At 44.1% G+C, this 20,339-nt stretch overlaps 1 protein-coding gene across 1 annotated transcript in view; it reads right to left on the bottom strand.

Annotated features, from left to right (window-relative positions):
- The window catches only part of LOC130281748 (gamma-aminobutyric acid receptor subunit pi-like), a 153,635-nt gene extending 138,050 nt beyond the window's left edge, over positions 1 to 15,585 (bottom strand). Inside the window, exon 1 of the mRNA XM_056529334.1 lies at positions 15,465 to 15,585. The gene's annotated coding sequence lies outside the window, so the exon portion shown is untranslated. The remainder of the gene's footprint in view (positions 1 to 15,464) is intronic.
- Between the last annotated feature and the right edge of the window lie 4,754 nt (positions 15,586 to 20,339).

The raw sequence follows: 20,339 nt of genomic DNA, 5'->3' as shown, positions 1-20,339 counted from the left end.
CAAAAAACTTATTATAAAATGTAGAAAATAACATTATATGTATATTTGTAATATACATTGGTTAAAAAAAATGTACATTTTTGTCCCTACAGCTATTGTCTATGTATCTCTGAGAGGACACCAAATACAGGAAGTGTGGGTAGACAAGCAGGGCTCTGTACACTGAGGACAAGCAGGGCTCTGTACACTGAGGACAAGCAGTGCTCTGTACACTGAGGACAAGAAGGGCTTTGTACACTGAGGACAAGCAGGGCTCTGTGCACTGAGGACAAGCAGGGCTCTGCACACTGAGGACAAGCAGGGCTTTGTACATTGAGGACAAGCAGGGCTCTGCACACTGAGGACAAGCAAAGCTTTGTACATTGAGGACAAGCAGGGCTCTGCACACGGAGGACAAGCAGGGCTCTGCACACTGAGGACAAGCAGAGCTTTGTAAATTGAGGACAAGCAGGGCTCTGCACACGGAGGACAAGCAGGGCTCTGTACACGGAGGACAAGCAGGGCTCTGTACAATGAGGACAGGCAGGGCTCTGCACACTGAGGACAAGCAGGGCTCTGCACACTGAGGACAAGCAGGGCTCTGCACACTGAGGACAAGCAGAGCTCTGTACACTGAGGAGAAGCAGGGTTCTGTGCACTAAGGACAAGCAGGGCTCTGTACACTGAGGACAAGCAGGGCTCTGTACACTGAGGACAAGCAGGGTTCTGCACACTGAGGACAAGCAGGGTTCTGCACACTGAGGACAAGCATGGCTCTGCACATTGAAGACAAGCAGGACTTGTTTCCATGATGGGAGTAGTAATTCCCCAGCTCTGGGATTCTGTCGGTGGCTGGGTAGGCTACATTAGTGTTTGTAATACTACCCCTATCATGGAACAGAGTCTGGAGCATCCCTGCGATGCCCCCCGGGCATTTATAATATGCCCCCCGCAGCGCATTAATAAAGATATGACCCCCGCCGGTGCATTAATAAAGATATGACCCCCACCCCCGCGCTGATGCATTAATAAAGATATGACCCCTGTCGGCTCATTAATAAAGATTTGACCCCCACGCTGGCGCATTTATAAATATATACCCCCAGAGGGCATATATAATGTGCCCCCCACAGCACATCTGTTATAACATGCTATCAGCAGCGCATTGGGCCAGCCGTACTTTTCATACATAGCGCTGCGGTGGCATTTGTACAAAGATGCGCTGTGGGGGACAGATAACGCTATATGTCTGCCCCCCCAGTGCATCTATATACACACATGCCACTGCAGCGCTATGCATGAAAAGTATTGTATCAGCATCATCGGGCCGGCTGGCTGCTGGTCCGATGCGCTGCTGATAGATATACTTTTCACATATAGTGCTGCGATGGCACATGTATATAGATGCGCTGGGGGGGGGCAGACATATAGAGTCATCTGGCCCCCACAGGACATCTATATACATGTAGCGCTATGTATGAAAAGTATTTCTATCAGCATCATCAGGCCGGACTGCTGCTGGCCCAATGCTGCTGATAGATATACTTTACACATACAGTGTTGCGGTGGCATTGTATGACAAATGCGCTGCGGGGGTATATCTTTATTAATGTGCCGGCGGGGGGTCATATCTTTATTAATGCGCCGGCGGGGGTCATATCTTTATTAATGCGCCAACGGGGGGAAATATCTTTATTAATGCGCTGCGGGGGGCATATTATAAATGCGCTAGGGGGCTAGATATATAGGCTATATGTCTGCCCCCCCTGCAGCGCTATATATCTTGCCCCCCACATCGCTTTTAATGTACATATGGCTCCAGCTGCCACTCACAATGTTCATTTTATAAATCCCGCTGGGAGCCCTGAATGGCTCCTCGGTACCGGCTAATCAGGGCTCCCTGCGGGGGATTTAAACATGAAAGTAAAAACGCACAATACATCGCACGGTTGCGGAGCATGCCGCTCGCTCCCCTGCTTAATAACTTCTGATTGCATCGGGTCTCAGAAGTGAGACCCGGTGCGATCAATCCCTCAGCTCCTGAACTACAACCCCCATCATGGACTCTGTTCCATGATGGGGGTAGTAGTACAAACACTAATGTAGCCTCCCCTGCCAAAGGCAGACTCCCGCAGCTGGGGAACTACTACTCCCATCATGGAAACAAGTCTGTTCCACGATGGGAGAAGTAGTAGTAGTCCCGGCTGTGGGAGTCTGTAGGCAGAGGTGTTAAAACGGCCGTACATGAGGATGAACATGCCCGTTATTTTGATGTACATTATTCAGCCGTTAGCAACTGTTATTTCATCCATTATTATTCATCCATTTTTACACAGAAAATTGATGTTTTATAACGGATGAATACTCATAGTGTGAAAGTAGCCTTAAACAGATATGTAAATTACTTCTATTTAAAAATCTTAATCCTTCCAGTACTTAGCTGCTGTATGCTCCCGAGGAAGTTGTGTAATTCTTTTCAATCTGACCACAGTGCTCTCTGCTGACACCTCTGTCTGTCTGTCTGTCAGGAACTGTCCAGAGTAGGAGCAAATCCCCATAGCAAACCTCTCATTCTCTGGACAGTTCCTGATACAGACAGAGGTGTCAGCAGAGAGCACAGTGGTCAGACTGAAAAGAACTACTCAACTTCCTCTGTAGTATACAGCAGCTGATAATTACTGGAAGGATTAAGATTTTTAATAGAAGTAATTGACAAATCTGTTTAAATTTCTGGCACCAGTTCATTTGAAAAAAAAAATTGTTTTCCACCGGAGTACCCCTTTAAGAAGTGTCTTCTTATGAGACATTAGTATTGTTTTGTGTCTGTGCAGTCCACCCCATGTGAGCTGACTGTACCTGCAGTGTTTTAATAAATGATTCCCTATTGGAGAAAGAAATCATCTATAACCCCTCTTATCTGTTTTCCATAGCTACTGTAGGAAATCAATGGAAATCAGATAGAAACAGGAGTGAATATTTTGGTAAACTAATAAATTTCTGTAAATATTAATTGTACTTTAATTATTATCTACATGAAACATAACACAAATTGCTTAAGTAAATCAGGTATCCAGAGTATAACAATCTCTTCTGAATATAGTGTGTTTCTAAAGGCAATGTGCCTTCCATTGTAAGTAATTACTGTTCAATCACATTCCCGAATAAGAGCACTTAATGTGCCCTGGACCTTTCAGCACGGCTCGGTGAGCTGGCATTATCCTTACATACAGTATCACTTGGATGTAAATAAGCAAAACTATTCAGATTTACTTCATTTCACACCTGACTGGTCACGAAGGCTGAATCAACACAGCTCCACAGAGGAGACATGGAGGAAATCTGTGAGAGATACTAGCTGGGAGTATACACCGAATAGCTCAATTAGTGTTCATATGTGCGATCGGGCAACATATCTATCAATAATTCTAGATATCCCAAGAGAGCAGCACAACCAATATAGTACTTCAGGTAGCTGGTGCACATTGCATCAGTGCCGACAGAGCAACGTTTCTGCGACCTCTTCGTCGCCTTCCTCAAGCGAGAAAGGCGACGAAGAGGTCGCAGAAACGTTGCTCTGTCTGCACTGATGCAAAAAACCCCAAACCTTTTTTGCACCGTATACCTTGTGTGCTGCTGCTTCTTTGGATTTATCAGTAATTCTAGGGATACAGCCATGTTACTATAAAGAGCCATCCCATGTGGTCACTGCAGACTATGGGCCAAGTTGTGATGTAATAGTAAGGCCCCACAGCACAACCAAGAAGGTTCAGCAGAAGGTAACCTGCCAGAATACATCTTTCTCTAGCAGAGCCTCATAGGGGCACATATATGGCAGACCCATGACTGTCATTGAAACCGAATGGTACCATGCAGTTTTATTACAGAGAATGATGGGCTAACAGAGGAAGAAACCTTTTTCTGTCTTACCACCTAGATGACTCAGATGATCAGAATTATTCATTATTTGTCTGGACTATGGAAGTGACTGTCAGGGCCATTGAAGGAATTTGGGAGCCCCAAGCAAAATAGACATGGGGCCCCAAGCAATTGCTTGGCTTGCCTGTCCTTTACCAACGAGCCTGGTGACTGTCTGCTCAATCACTTTACATATGATGTCAGGGATAAATTGAAATATTCAGTCCTGACATCCTACACCATCCAGGCAGTAGTCACGTGGCAACTATTATCAATCTCAGACTAGTCCCCCACAGTGACAACATGGAAAAGAAGGTAGTCTACAATGCCACTTACGCCGTGCTGACACCTATAATGTGATGTCGGCATGGTTTAAGTGAATGCAGCATCCACAACTGATGATCATGCTGGATGTAGAGGTCACGATCAGCTGTAGGCCACTGTCTGAATCAGCCTGTAGACCTACAAGAGTTAATGATACAGAAAGGAGCTAATGACTTTTTGCTCTGTCACAGTTTTCAACTGCATGTGTGTCCTATGGATACACAGTATTTAAATGGGCACTCTCATTAAAAATGTTGCTATTGCACTCCTTATGGTAAATAAAAAAATCTTTCTAATGCTCTTTGTTTTAAAAAAAATGTAGTTTTCGATGTTTTATTTGTGTTAAAAAAAAGCTGCCGCTAGGTGTCTCCCTACTTGTCCAGAGGACATTTCCCCCCCATCTCTTGCACAGACTTTGGACTCCTGCTGGCCTGGCAGAGGTCCAAAATCAGGAAATGCTGTCTGGAGTGCTGAGGGGTGTGTGTACAGCCTTAGCCAATCATAGCTCATCTCACACACTGAACTGCTCTGGGCTGTGTGTAGCAGAGTGAGGGAGGAAGTTCTCCCCTGTATGGCTTCAGATGATGTCACGCCTGCTGGGGAATGCCCCTTCCCAGTCTGTCAATCTGACTGAGACTGAGCAGAAAATACAGAGCAATATTAAGGTAGAAAACTAACAAATAATAAAAATAAAGGTTTATCATGATGGGGGCAGTGAACTGGAAGGATTATAAAATGTAACAAGATCATGAGAGGTACTCTTTAAAGCATACTGTCAGATCACTCAAAAAAACAAAACTGTTATATGTTGCTCAGTATCTCATCCTGATCATGAACATGTACTTTGTATGTGTCTATGACCTACATTTCTCTAAGAATTAGCTTTATTTCTGAAATACCTTAATTTTGTCCACCAGAAGCAGAGGGGTGGGTCCCTCACTGTGATAACCACTCCCCCTCCTCACCTCAGTCCAGTGCTTCCCAATCAGGGTGCCTCCAGGCTCCAGCGGTTGCAAAACTACAGCTCCCAGCATGCCCACACAACATTTGGCTGTGCAGGTATGCTGGGAGTTTTAGTTTTGCAACAGCTGGAGGCATATGATTGTAGTCCCCCTTTATTACACACACACACACTGGCTTCATATATTCTTACACATACACATTAGTTAGACACACTAATATACACACATACACATATATCCACACACACACACATACATGCAGGGACACTTACTTTTTCATCTGCAATGTATGTTTCTGCCTCTCTCATACAGCAGACATCAGTGAGAGCCCTGCAGCAGTCTTCCTGCCCCTCCCCCTCCCCTTCTCTTCACATGAGTCTGCAATGTGTAAAGCCCCTCTCCCCTCCAACGTCCAGGACGAAACAGTGTACACAGAAGGACTGAATGCATTCCAGAAGGCGGGCGGGGGGGGGGGGGGGGGGGCAGTTGTTTGCGGGCTTTTTCAGTATGAAATACTGAAAATTTTCTAAGGAAAGCAATTGCAAAAACTATTGGTTTTGCATGCTTTACAACAAATCAAAAGTTTTTATATCTGACAGTGCCTATTTAAAGTGTTGTTTACTTGCCCGGGGATTCAGGGAGAACATCTTAGATTCCATTTTGCTATCAACCTCAATATATTGTGAGATTTACTCTGGGATTAGCTTTGGGATCATCCTTCGCCGCAGCCAAAAGGAAACGTTTTCACCTCAATAAACCAGGTCCACACCAACTTCTCATCATGCAACTGACTCTCAGCTTTGTGCCTCATCTACAGCTCATAGATTCCCGTTGAACACCAGGTCGCTTTCTGATGACACATTACCTTCAATATATTGTGGGCGGAAAAAACTGCTCCATTAAAAGTAAAAAAAAATCCTAATATGGAGAAATGCATTACACAGTCAATTGTTTTTAAAGGGAACTGTGTAATACTACATTTCTCCTGTAGTGGTGCTGCTGGGAAATTGAACAATTTCTGTTGTCGTGTCTTACAGGAAATCTTGGAGATCACCTCTAACAAAAAATAATTGTATACAAGAAAAAAACTCTTATAGGTACTTCTACTGGTGTTTCTTTTTGTTATGACATTGCGCTATTGATAGAGGTAAAGGAAGTTCAGTTCAGCTGAAGTAGATTCATTAACAAAAAAGATACCACACAAAGCCATAATACATGCATTTAGTTTATTGCCATTTAGCACTCCATTCTGCTTACATTCAGCATATGTGACTACTTGGTACAATTTGCTGCCATTACTGTCTATGAAAGAGCATTTAGAGAGGAGGATTACCATGCTGACGGTGCAGGACACATCTGGATGGCAGGCAGCCAGTGGTAGAAAGCAGCTGCACTCCCCGACTCTGAGCGGAGTCTTTTATGTCACAATTTTTATATCATGCAGTAAATTAAAATTATGGTTTTGACTGTGAAATTAGGAAGAAAGTTCCAAATTAGAATTAACCTATTTTTTTTTATTAGCAGACAGCTACATGAGGGCAGGCAAACCAGAGGCAGCTGCTGTAGGAAACATAAAGATGGAGGGAGGCACTGCTAATGATATGTACCAAATGGAGACTACAACAGGTCACTCGGCCTTCTGTTAGACAGCGCAAAAGTCACAGCGCAATAAAAGATTCTTCTGGACCTACAGCCACAAAAGGTTATTAAGACGATAGTGTTAGAGCGGACTCCTCTACTTGAATGCTATGGGTGCTGGTGGGTAGCCAGGTTTAGCAAATGTGTGTTAGTATATCTCCCCTTCAGTTACACCCAAGTCCTTAAATCATGTCTTTTCTATATGTTTAGCTTTTTACACTGTCTTCTATTGTTCTAGTATTTCTAAATACCTTGTTACGCCTAGCGCTCCGGGTCCCCGCTCCTCCCCGGAGCGCTCACGGCGTCTTTCTCCCTGCAGCGCCCCGGTCAGTCCCGCTGACCGGGAGCGCAGCACTGTCATGGCCGTCGGGGATGCGATTCGCACAGCGGGACGCGCCCGCTCGCGAGTCGCATCCCAGGTCACTTACCCGTCCCGGTCCCCTGCTGTCATGTACTGGCGCGCGCGGCTCCGCTCTCTAGGGCGCGCACGCGCCAGCTCTCTGAGACTTAAAGGGCCAGTGCACCAATGATTGGTGCCTGGCCCAATTAGCTTAATTGGCTTCCACCTGCTCCCTGGCTATATCTGATCTCCTCCCATGCACTCCCTTGCCGGATCTTGTTGCCCTTGTGCCTAGTGAAAGCGTTCCCTTGTGTGTTCCTAGCCTGTGTTCCAGACCTCCTGCCGTTGCCCCTGACTACGATCCTTGCTGCCTGCCCCGACCTTCTGCTACGTCCGACCTTGCTTCTGTCTACTCCCTTGTACCGCGCCTATCTTCAGCAGTCAGAGAGGTTGAGCCGTTGCTAGTGGATACGACCTGGTCACTACCGCCGCAGCAAGACCATCCCGCTTTGCGGCGGGCTCTGGTGAATACCAGTAGTGACTTAGAACCGATCCACTAGCACGGTCCACGCCAATCCCTCTCTGGCACAGAGGATCCACCTCCTGCCAGCCGGCATCGTGACAGTAGATCCGGCCATGGATCCCGCTGAGGTGCCGCTGCCAAGTCTCGCTGATCTTCCCACGGTGGTCGCTCAGCAATCGCAGCAGATTGCCCAACAAGGACAGCAGCTGTCGCAGTTGACCGCCATGTTACAGCAACTTCTGCCTCTGCTACAGCAGCAACCATCTCCTCCGCCAGCTCCTGCACCTCCTCCGCAGCGAGTGGCCGCTCCTAACCTCCGCTTGTCCCTGCCGGACAAATTTGATGGGGACTCTAAACTCTGCCGTGGATTTTTGTCTCAGTGTTCCCTGCATATGGAGATGTTGTCGGACTTGTTTCCTACAGAACGGTCTAAGGTGGCGTTCGTAGTAAGCCTTCTTTCAGGAAAGGCCTTGTCTTGGGCCACACCGCTCTGGGACCGCAATGATCCTGCCACAGCCACAGTCCAGTCCTTCTTCGCTGAAGTCCGGAGTGTCTTCGAGGAGCCAGCCCGAGCTTCTTCTGCCGAGACTGCCCTGTTGAACCTGGTCCAGGGTAATTCTTCAGTGGGCTAGTACGCCATCCAATTTCGTACTCTTGCTTCCGAGTTATCATGGAATAACGAGGCTCTCTGCGCGACCTTTAAAAAAGGCCTATCCAGTCGCATCAAGGATGTGCTGGCCGCACGAGAGATTCCTGCCAACCTCCAAGAACTCATCCATTTGGCTACCCGCATTGACATGCGTTTTTCTGAGCGACACCAAGAGCTCCGCCAGGAAAAAGACTTAGATCTCTGGGCACCTCTCCCACAGCATCCTTTGCAGTCTACGCCTGGGCCTCCCGCCGAGGAGGCCATGCAAGTGGATCGGTCTCGCCTGACCCAGGAAGAGAGGAATCGCCGTAGAGAAGAAAATCTCTGTCTGTACTGTGCCAGTACCGAGCATTTCTTGGTGGATTGCCCTATCCGTCCTCCACGCCTGGGAAACGCACGCACGCACCCAGCTCACATGGGTGTGGCGTCTCTTGGTTCTAAGTCTGCTTCTTCACGTCTCACGGTGCCCGTGCGGATTTCTCCTTCAGCCAACTCCTCCCTTTCAGCCGTGGCCTGCTTGGACTCTGGTGCCTCTGGGAATTTTATTTTGGAGTCCTTTGTGAATAAATTCAGCATCCCGGTGACCCGTCTCGTCAAGCCGCTCTACATTTCCGCGGTCAACGGAGTCAGATTGGATTGCACCGTGCGTTACCGCACAGAACCCCTCCTGATGTCTATTGGACCCCACCACGAAAGGATTGAGCTCTTCGTTCTCCCCAACTGTACCTCTGAGGTCCTCCTCGGTCTGCCATGGCTCCGGCTTCATTCTCCCACCCTTGATTGGACTACCGGGGAGATCAAGAACTGGGACTCTGCCTGCCACAGGAAGTGCCTCTCCCCCCCTCCCAGTCCCGTCAGGCAAGCCTCTGTGCCTCCTCATGGCTCCCGTCCTTGTGTCTCCCTGCCCCGTGCCAAGCTTCACCCTCTGCCCTCCCTCCCCATTCCTACTCCTGCTGTACTGCCTGCCGTTGAGGAAACCCTCCATTCTTTCCCGGTGTCCTCATCCCAGGGGAGGCAGTCACCGGACAAAAAAAAGGGGAGACCTAAGGGGGGGGTACTGTTACGCCTAGCGCTTCGGGTCCCCGCTCCTCCCCGGAGCGCTCACGGCGTCTTTCTCCCTGCAGCGCCCCGGTCAGTCCCGCTGACCGGGAGCGCTGCACTGTCATGGCCGTCGGGGATGCGATTCGCACAGCGGGACGCGCCCGCTCGCGAGTCGCATCCCAGGTCACTTACCCGTCCCGGTCCCCTGCTGTCATGTGCTGGCGCGCGCGGCTCCGCTCTCTAGGGCGCGCGCGCGCCAGCTCTCTGAGACTTAAAGGGCCAGTGCACCAATGATTGGTGCCTGGCCCAATTAGCTTAATTGGCTTCCACCTGCTCCCTGGCTATATCTGATCTCCTCCCATGCACTCCCTTGCCGGATCTTGTTGCCCTTGTGCCTAGTGAAAGCGTTCCCTTGTGTGTTCCAAGCCTGTGTTCCAGACCTCCTGCCGTTGCCCCTGACTACGATCCTTGCTGCCTGCCCCGACCTTCTGCTACGTCCGACCTTGCTTCTGTCTACTCCCTTGTACCGCGCCTATCTTCAGCAGTCAGAGAGGTTGAGCCGTTGCTAGTGGATACGACCTGGTCACTACCGCCGCAGCAAGACCATCCCGCTTTGCGGCGGGCTCTGGTGAATACCAGTAGTGACTTAGAACCGATCCACTAGCACGGTCCACGCCAATCCCTCTCTGGCACAGAGGATCCACCTCCTGCCAGCCGGCATCGTGACATACCTTTTTTGATATGTCTGGCAGTACCTATCCTAAAGTCAGGTGACTCTTCAATACATGCCAGTGTCTGTGTCTTGTGTCCAATTATAGATGGAATCATCTCTTTTTTTTGTCCTCACAGTATTTCAAATTACATTCACATTAATCTGTTTGACCTTTCCTTTTGGATAATTTCTCACTGGGGTGTTTATTTTATTATGTTTATTAATGACTTTGTAAAGGGTTTACAGAGTAGAATTTCTGGAAGGTGATCACCACAGAGGAGGATAGCATAATATTACAGAGGGATCTGGTGAGCCTGGAGGCTTGGACACAGGCATGGCAAATTAAGTTTAATGTGGATTAATGGAAGGTGATGCACTTGGGCCATAAAAACAACATGTACAATTATGTGCTAAATAATAAAACATTAGGTGAAACTTCTACCGAAAATACTTGATACTGGAGGACAGTAAACTTGACTTTAGTGATCACTTACAGGCAGCTGCTGCCAAGGCTAATAAAGTCATGGGAATGTATCAAGAGAGGCACATAGGCTCAGGACAGGAACATAGTTTTGCCTCTGTATAAATAATTAGTCAGACCACACATAGTATTGTGTCCAGTTTTGGGTGCCTGTGTATAGGAGGGACATAGCTGAATTGGAGAGGGTGCAGAGGAGGGCGACAAAGATATGGGAGGATTACAGGACCAAGGTATGGGAGGATGGTATGGGAGGATTACAGGACCAAGACAGAATATCAGGCTTGAGGTTATTTAGTTTGGAGAAAAGACATCTTAGGGCGATTTGATGTAACTATGTAAAATAAAAAATAAAAACATACTTACCTATTCCCAGTCTCTCCCAGCTCCTGGTCACTTCTGTCCACTCCCCTCTTCTTTCCAAGATGAGCACTTGAAGCAGGAACTGCTGTGTCTCATCTATGCCAGTAATCGGCTGAGCCAACAGGTCCTTTATCAAGCACTAGAGAAGACCAAGGGATTGGACTGTGGAGGTCTAGGTAAATATGTTCACTCCAGCACCATATTAATTTTCATAAACCACTGCATAACTCCTTTAAGGATATTATAAAGCCACAGACCACGGCAGACACTATTCCATTCAATCTAACCAAATCTATTCCTACCCTTAAAAAGGATCATCCAGCCTTTAAAATTACGGCCTATCATCAGAATAAGCCATCAATATTAGATTGGTGGGGGTCTGACTTCTGGCACCTCCTGCCAATCAGCTACAGCGCACATGTGAGCAATGCAGCCCCTTCAGTACTTACATGTGCTGTAAGTCTTTTCGGAGTAACAACATTTTTACTATTTGTAACAGTGGTGCATGTGAATAATACAGTAGAACTTATTATAGATAAAGTAAAAAATTTAAAGGGGTACTCTGGTGGAAAACGTTTTTTTTTTTAATGATTTGGTGCCAGAAAGTTAAACAGATTTGTAAATTATTTCTATTAAAAAATCTTAATCCTTTTAGTACTTTTTAGCAGCTGTATGCTACAGAGGAAATTCTTTACTTTTAGAATGTCTTTTTTTGTCTTGTCCACAGTGCTCTCTGCTGACACCTCTATCTGTGTCAGGAACTGTCCAGGGTAGCATAGATTTGCTATGGGGATTTTCTCCTGCTCTGGACAGTTCCTGATATGGGCATCAGGTGTCAGCAGAGAGCACTGTGGACAAGACAAAAAATAAATAAAAAAATAAAGATTTTCCTCTGTAGCAAACAGCTGCTAAAAAGTACTGAAAGGATTACGATTTTTTAATAGAAGTAATTTGCAAATCTGTATAACTTTCTGGCACCAGATCATTTAAAAAATGTTTTTTCCACTGGAGTACCCCTTTAACTTTATTCAGGTGAATAATGTAAGTCATGAAAGGAAAGACTGTAAAAATTGATTTATGAGGGAGCCAGAATGGCAATATATATATATATATATATATATATATATATATATATATATATAAAGTTTTGGGATTATTTTTACTGTAAATAGAATAAATAAAGGAGTGTGGCTCGAAATCCAAACAGTGCTGTGCAGCACTTGTCTTTCCTTTTATACACTACGCAGTTGTTGGACTGTGCGGTGGTGTACAAAGCACTGAATGGCTAGAGATGGAGACACAGGAACACACTACTGCTAAACTTGGCTCCCCACCAGACTACACAAGCAAAGTAGACATACAGGGGGAGATTTATCAAAACCTGTGCAGAGGAAGAGTGGTGCAGTTGCCCATAGCAACCAATCAGATTGCTTCTTTCATTTTCCACAGGCCTCTAAAGAGGCCTGTGGAAAATGAAAGAAGCGATCTGATTGGTTGCTATGGGCAACTGCACCACTCTTCCTCTGCACAGGTTTTGATAAATCTCCCCCACAGAGTGAATGCTCAGATTAGACTACAATACACAAGCAAATTGGAGAGATTGATCCTATGAGTGGTGAGGGTAGATTCTGCATTTTTAATAACTTGTTAATAACTTTTCAAAGTAAAGAGCTCTGGGACAATCTATTGTATTACAGCGCAGACTAGCCCTATCTCTTATCCTGTATAATATGTGACTGTGCATAAGGGTACGTTCACACGGGCAGACGTGTAGCTAGCTTACCGCTGCAGAATTGAGCCAATTTTTCCTCAGCAGATTTTCCGCAACTGTATTGCCGTAGGGAAAAATCTGCAGCAGACACCATTGAGGTGAATGTAATCGGTTTAGGATTTTTCATTGTAGAACAGCCACCAAGGCTTAAGCCCACAGCAGAAAACGAACTACACATCCACTCCATTTACAAAAACAATCACTGGGTGAGACACATAGAGGCACACAACTTTTGAGGAGATAAAATGGAGCTGTTGCCCTTAACTACCAATTCCAGCTTTCATTTTTCAAAGATCTTTCTAAAAATGAAAGGAGAAATCTGGTTGGTTGCTATGGGCAACCACTGCAGGTTTAATAAATCATCCACCATAGTCATTACAATTAGTGATAAAGTGTCTGAGGATCATGTTGTTGTGAAAGGCTGGTAATCTCTCTCCATGCAATACTGAATATATAGGCCGACATTTATCATTGTCTTTAGACTGTTTTTTCTATCTACAAAAGGCACAAAAAAGTGCAGGCAGGGTTTATTTGCGTCTTTTGTGCGCCTTTTGGTTTACACATTTCTGCAGATTTTGAGTTGCAATCCATTGATTTTGGCAATACACATCATATGGAAGGGTTTTATTAACTGCACCTTTTTGTGAAAAGGCACAAAAAAGGCGCAAAGGAACTTAAAAGTCTCTAAAACTACACCAGCCCAGACATGGCTTAGCTTTTTGGTGTATGTGAAGAGAGAAATTTCAGAAAATGTGACCTGCACAAAATTTATCAAATGCTCTGTGACCATTTAGTAAATTTGGTGCTCCTGCACATTACCAGCACACACAAAAAAAGTGTAGAAAAATGGCTCACTTACACTACAATGATAAATGCTGGCCATTGACTTTAGAGAGAAGCTAAGAAAGGACACATTTGTATAAACAGCATTGACCCGTGGTCCAATCAACATTCCTATAAATTTGAAATTTGTTTGGGTATGAACTGGATATAAATCTCTTTGTGCCAACTGGCTTTACACACAAACACACACATACACATAAACTGCACACACGTGCACACACACACATAAACTGCACACACACACACACAAACACAAACTGCACACACGCATACATACACTCACACATAAACTACACACGCATAAACTACACACATACACTCACACATAAACTACACACACACACTGCACACTGAACACACACACACTACACACTGCACACACACTGAACACACAATGCACACACACAATGAACACAAACACAATGCACCCAAACACAATGCACACACAAACAATGCACACACAAACAATGCACACACACACAATGCACACCCACACAATGCACACATACACAATGCACACACAAACAATGCAAACACAAACAATGCACACACAAACAATGCACACACACACACAATGCACACCCACACAATGCACACATACACAATGCACACAAACACAATCCACACATTCACACTGCACACATACACACTGCACACACACTGCATACACACAAAATGCAAGCACAAACACACACACAATGCACACACACAATGTACACACGCATTGCCTACCAGGAATACCAATATCAACATTAGAATATTTGGTCTGAGTAAACTTAACCATTCCACAGTTATCATTACCAATCCATTACTTATTATATTTATGTAACTACAATTGAGCAATTCCAAAAATTTGGAACCTGTTAGAACATTATTTTATAAATAAAAATGTTTCTAAGTCATTATTAGTAAATGCCTCAAACAGCTTTTTATCAGAAATTGGGCCAAAATCTGTGTATATAAACCCAACGATGCAGACAACAATTGCACAAAGCCATAAACTGCGTTGCTACAGCCTTGAGCGTGTTGATGCAGCACAGTAAAGTCTGTTATTGCCACAATTAATTGTAATATAATATTGTATCCACTGTGATTTATCACACGTAAATCCACTACATTGTCTCATTTCTATTAGGCTACACATAAGAAAAGGGTATATGACAAATTAAGTCTTGCTACATCTATATTTTAGGTGTTTTTGCTTTCTATTACCTATATGAGTTATGTATTCATTACTTGCTGGCAGATGTAGCAGCGCTCAGTTTGTTACAATGAACCTCCGAGTTGACATAATTCAGTAAGTTGACCTACAGTCATAGGGAAAGCCTTTGAATAAACTGTCAAGTCGAATTGTGCCAAATGGCACGCTTCTCTCTGCTGCAGTTAACAAACTAAGCTCTGCTATCTCTGGGAAATGATGGAAGAACTAGTGCAGATTAAAGTAATTCAATCACCCCGAGCATATAGAGCCCTCCTTTAAATGATTAGTTATCAGTTCTACTTTGTGCGGGGAAATCCACATTGTGCCGGTGAGTTGCTGTCAGTCCCCGTTACATTTTTATTCCATTCAAATTGTTTACGACACATTATTGGCATTTCATGACTTTTTACGAGACGTCACATTAGACAAATTTATCTCCCTTTGCACTCCCCGTTCTGGAGTTCATTACTTTTTCGCAAACCATCTGCCATGTCTTTAGACAGATTAGCATGTATAGACTTATCAAAGACAATAAAAGTCTGCTGTAAAATCAAATCTGTCCTCATCCTGCCCGGTGTCCCAGCCTGACCCTGCTCCTAATACTCTTTGCAGTGTATAAAACCACATGGTTTACAGATCTGACACATAGGTTTGCGCTTTAGGGATTATATTGTCATCGTATATTGAGAACATACAGGCAATAAGTTGCATGGATATATACTTACCTAGGAGTTATTGCACATGGTGTCTGGAAGATGCTGGGAAAGTGGGATTCTTGTGTGCGAAAAGTTGTCCCAGTCGTTGTGCACGGCACAGGTCAGCAGTCAGGATCACAGCATGTTGGTGGAGTGTTAGATGTGTACAGAAGCCAAGCTCTGGAGGTTTGCAGCTGCAGAAGATAAGAGGGAAGGCTTATGTCAGAGGGAACATGCTGCAGTACAATAGGAGCTGAGGAAGTATAGGGTGAAGGAAGAGGGGAGGTCCTGTATTGTTTTGATGGGGAGATAACTCAGTGAGTAGCATCTCCAGTCCAGGAATTTCCGTAGGTAGACATCAATGAGGGACAATAGTTTATTCAGATTATGAGATTTTACTTAATAGGTTCAGTTTAGGATTTTTTTAAATAGTATTTTTCATGTATATTCTCTATACATGTACAAAGGCTTATCATATATAAGTCTATGTCACTACTGTGAAGATAATCGACTTCATCCACATCATAAAGGCCGGTAGGACCAACTCGCTCCACAATGGGATGTTAGGTATTCTTACATTGGGATCCAGCTTGAGGCCTTTTCATACTTTTACATTTTTAAACATGGTTAAGGGCACGTTTATACCTGCGTTGGGGCTCTGTTTGTGGATTCCATAAAAATGATGGTAACAACGGACACCAGTTGGAAACCAAATGAACCACAAGTCAATGGGACCCATCAGGACCTATTGGTGTCCATGTACAATTGACCTTCCAGCTATGTTTTTTGCCTCTGGAACAGACTCTTGCACAGAGCTCTAAACACAGATATAAATGAGCCCTAAAACATTAAAATGGATAGGGAGATATTAGTGCACCATAAACTTAACTTCAGTAACCATAAAATCATGGAAAGCATCAACATATGCATATATAATTTTGCCTGCATAATAAAACTGCCACTGCAGTTTTTGCATCTGTGTAAAAGGAAGACATAGCAGTGACATTGTAACTAAAGTAATTAAATGGGTTGTTAGATGCTTGCCAGGTCTCTGTTGGTGACCCACTGAAGCCAATGAATGGCTGCAGCGGTCACATCTCGGGAAGGAATTAAAGGCCAGTGGGGACCTTGGAAACACTGGAAAAGGAACACTGGGGGATTGGTAAGGAGAGTACTACTACTCTTTTATTAATTAGCATTCTGATGCTAACTTGTCACCTTCTAGGAAATCTCAGAAGACTATATATATATATATATATATATATATATATATATATATATATATATATATATAACTTTCTCAAATATGTTTAATTTGCTAAATAAAATTAAAAAAATCCTCTCCAATGTAGTAATAAAGGTTTGTCCCTTTTAAAAAAAAGTTGGAGAATGGAGTCACAGTAGTGGGGTCTCACTATTTTGACATCTCTAAAAGACTTCTGCTGCTAAGCCAGAAAAGTCAGCTGTGAGGGAGATACTGTATGTAAACCGAGGGAAGATCCATGCTGCTTTGTTACTTCATGCACATGTTTTAGGAGCAGCAATATAAGATAGATGTATGTATTTGTAATATGGAGCCAGCCAGGCTGCTGCAGGCTGGCTGTGTGGGAGAGACTTAATATATCTTTTTACAAGCAGCTGTGTCCTCCTCTATCATTTAAACCCTTCTCTAGTAAATTAAAGAGATTATACAGCATTTTTTTGATGTTTTTTTTTGTTTTTTAATTTTTGTTTAGTGCACGTGCTGCCACAGGAAAAATAATAAACTTTAGCCCCTGTCTTCTGCAGCATTCTCGGGCCCGACACGCCACCCTGCGCTGAGCTTCTAGCTGCAGCGATGTTCTACTTCGGCTGGTGATACGCTGGATGGCAGTGTGATGTAACTGGCACCTGAAAGAAGGCTGGGTCTGATATGTTACACTACACTGCTGCTCAGAGGTGGAACATGGCTGCAGCCGGCTCTCCGGTACAGTTTTGGATTCTGACGTGGTTCTTACACTGTCCTCTGGTCTGATTTTGACATTGATGTACTCGTTTTGTTCTAATCTGGTCCATTTGACTATGTCCGTCAGTTTCACCCTATGCACTTAATCAGTGTAAGGGGTCGCCAGTTAAAGGGGTACTCCTGTGGAAAACTTTTTTTTTTTTATCAACTTATGCCAGAAAGTTAAACAGATTTGTAAATGACTTCTATTAAAAAATCTTAATCTTTCCAGTACTTATTAGTGGCTGTATACTACAGAGGAAATTCTTTGCTTTTTGGATTTCTTTTCTGTCACGATCACGGTGCTCTCTGCTGACACCTCTGTCCATGTCAGCAGAGTAACTTTTAGGCTAAGTTTCCACTTGGGTTTTTTTCTGGCAGTTTTTGGATATCTGGCACTGCAGTTTTTGAGCCAAAGCCAGAAGTGTATTCAAAAGGAATAGGACACATAAAGGAAGAACTTTCACTTCTCCTTCCTTATGGATCCACTTCTAACTTTGGCTCAAAAACTGCAGTGGCAGATATCCAAAAACTGCCAGAAAAAAACCCAAGTGGAAACTCAGCCTTAAGGCACCACACCATACACATATTAACACCCGTGATAATTCAATTTTCTCATTCTAATTCTTAAAATGGCTAACCCAAAACTTGCTGCATTGATTTTGTTTGACATTCCAGAACATTTCAAATGTGAAAAGTGTATACATTTCTCTTTTTCCTTCCACTTACAGCTGCCATGCATATGTACCATTTTTGCCATCATTTTAAAGTACTTTAAAACTGTTGAATAAGGCTATGTTCAGATCTGCGTTGGTGGCTTCATTGGGGTACATCCATCACCTTTTCTGTCCAAAATACCAGACAAAATAGCACAGCATACTGCACTATTATGTCTGTTGTCAAATGACGGAAACCTGACTCTATTAAAGGGGTATTCCAGTGGATTTTTTTTTTTTAATCAACCGGTGCCAAAAAGTTAAATAGATTTGTAAATTACTTCTATTTAAAAAAAAATCTAATCCTTCCAGTACTTATCAGCTGCTGTACGCTCCGCAGGAAGTTCTTTTATTTTTTTATTTATTTTCCGTCTGACCACAGTGCTCTCTGCTGACTGTCAAGAACTGTCCAGAGCAGAAGCAAATCCCCATAGCAAACCTCTCCTGCTCTGGACAGTTACCGAGATGGACAGAGGGGTCAGCGGAGAGCACTGTGGTCAGACTGGAAAGAAATTCAAAAAGAAAAAAAACTTCCTGTGAAGCATACAGCAGCTGATAAGTACTAAAAGGTTTTTAAATTGAAGTGATTTACAAATCTGTTTAACTCTCTGGTACCAGTTGATTTAAAAAAATTGTTTTCCACCAGAGTACCACTTTAAAGTCAATGGGGTCAATTAGGCTGGTGTTAAATGTAGCTAGTAGGTAGCTAAGGTTATATAAAGGCCTGCAGCTTAGGCCCCTTTCACACTATAAAAATTCATAGGCGACTAGGGGCTGTCCCACCTGAGGAACCCTACCTGAACGTAGTTACTCTGACTTTGGGGACCTCTACACTAGGTACTGGATGCAATACGGTAACGGGACACCACAATAAATCTCCCCCATATACTGCACAAACCCACCAGGGACAGTACAGATGGAAATACCGTATACAGGTATATGTGAGAAGTTACTGAGGTCTATAGGATAAAAGAGAAATAGCAGTGAGATGAATATACAGTATATGAGAGGGAGACTACACCTCCATCTTATTAGGATTATTTGAGAGAAGTGTACCATACACATTTAAAAAAAAACCTGAACATACTGTAGGTTAGACCAACAAAGTGTCCAAAAGACAAAAAGCACTTACCGTAGCTTAGATACAACCCAGCAAGTACAGTCGGGCAAAAAATTATGTAGTCAGCCACCAATTGTGCAAGTTCTCCCACTTAAAAAGATGAGAGAGGCCTGTAATTTTCATCATAGGTATACCTCAACTATGAGAGACATAATGAGAAAAAAAAAATCCTTAAAATCATATTGTCTGATTTTTTAAGAATTTATTTGCAAATTATGGTGGAAAATAAGTATTTGATCACCTACAAACAAGCAAGATTTCAGGCTCTCACAGACATGTAACTTCTTCTTTAAGACTCTCCTCTGTCCTCCACTTGTTACCTGTATTAATGGCAACTGTTTGAACTTGTTATCAGTATAAATGACACCTGTCCACAACCTGAGACAGTCACACTCCATACTTCACTATGGCCAAGACCAAAGAGCTGTCGAAGGACACCAGAAACAAAATTGTAGACCTGCACAAGGCTGGGAAGACTGAATCTGCAGTAGGCAAGCAGCTTGGTGTGAAGAAATCAACTGTGGAAGCAATTGTTAGAAAATGGTAGACATACAAGACCACGGAAAATCTCCCTCGTTCTGGGGCTCCATGCAAGATCTTTGTCAGAACCTATAGGGTTAAAGGTTCTGACAGGTTCTTTGTTTGCTTTTGTTGGCAGGTTACACCTAGTTGTCTGTCTGGTCAGGTGACCGCTTGATGAGAGCACCTGTGAGTTGCCTATTTAACCTGGCAGTTGGCTCTCAGTCAGCGCCTGTGAAAGAGTCTTTTTGCTCCAGTGGCTAGTGTGTATTCCCTGCTTCTCCTGTATTAACCGGCATCTTTGACTTTTGGCTTTCATCTCGACCTCGCTCTGGTATAAGCGACTTGATACTTTGACTTCTCCTGGCTTTGACGCGGTAAGTTGACTCTGAACTATTGTGTGAGTGTGTAGTTGTATTATGTTAGTCTGTCTGTTTTCCCATTGTCCCCGGACCTGACAATTATGCCCCACAAGTATACAGGAATGGACTCTCTTCGTGGTTGCGGACCTGTCATTTAGGGCAGGTACGTAAGTAGGCAGGGATAGGGGAGCGGGCGAGATTAGT

Source organism: Hyla sarda, chromosome 7 (genome assembly GCF_029499605.1).
Source record: "Hyla sarda isolate aHylSar1 chromosome 7, aHylSar1.hap1, whole genome shotgun sequence".
NCBI lineage: Eukaryota > Metazoa > Chordata > Amphibia > Anura > Hylidae > Hyla > Hyla sarda.
Note: the sequence above shows the minus strand (reverse complement) of the source record. Positions and strands in the feature narration are given on the sequence as shown.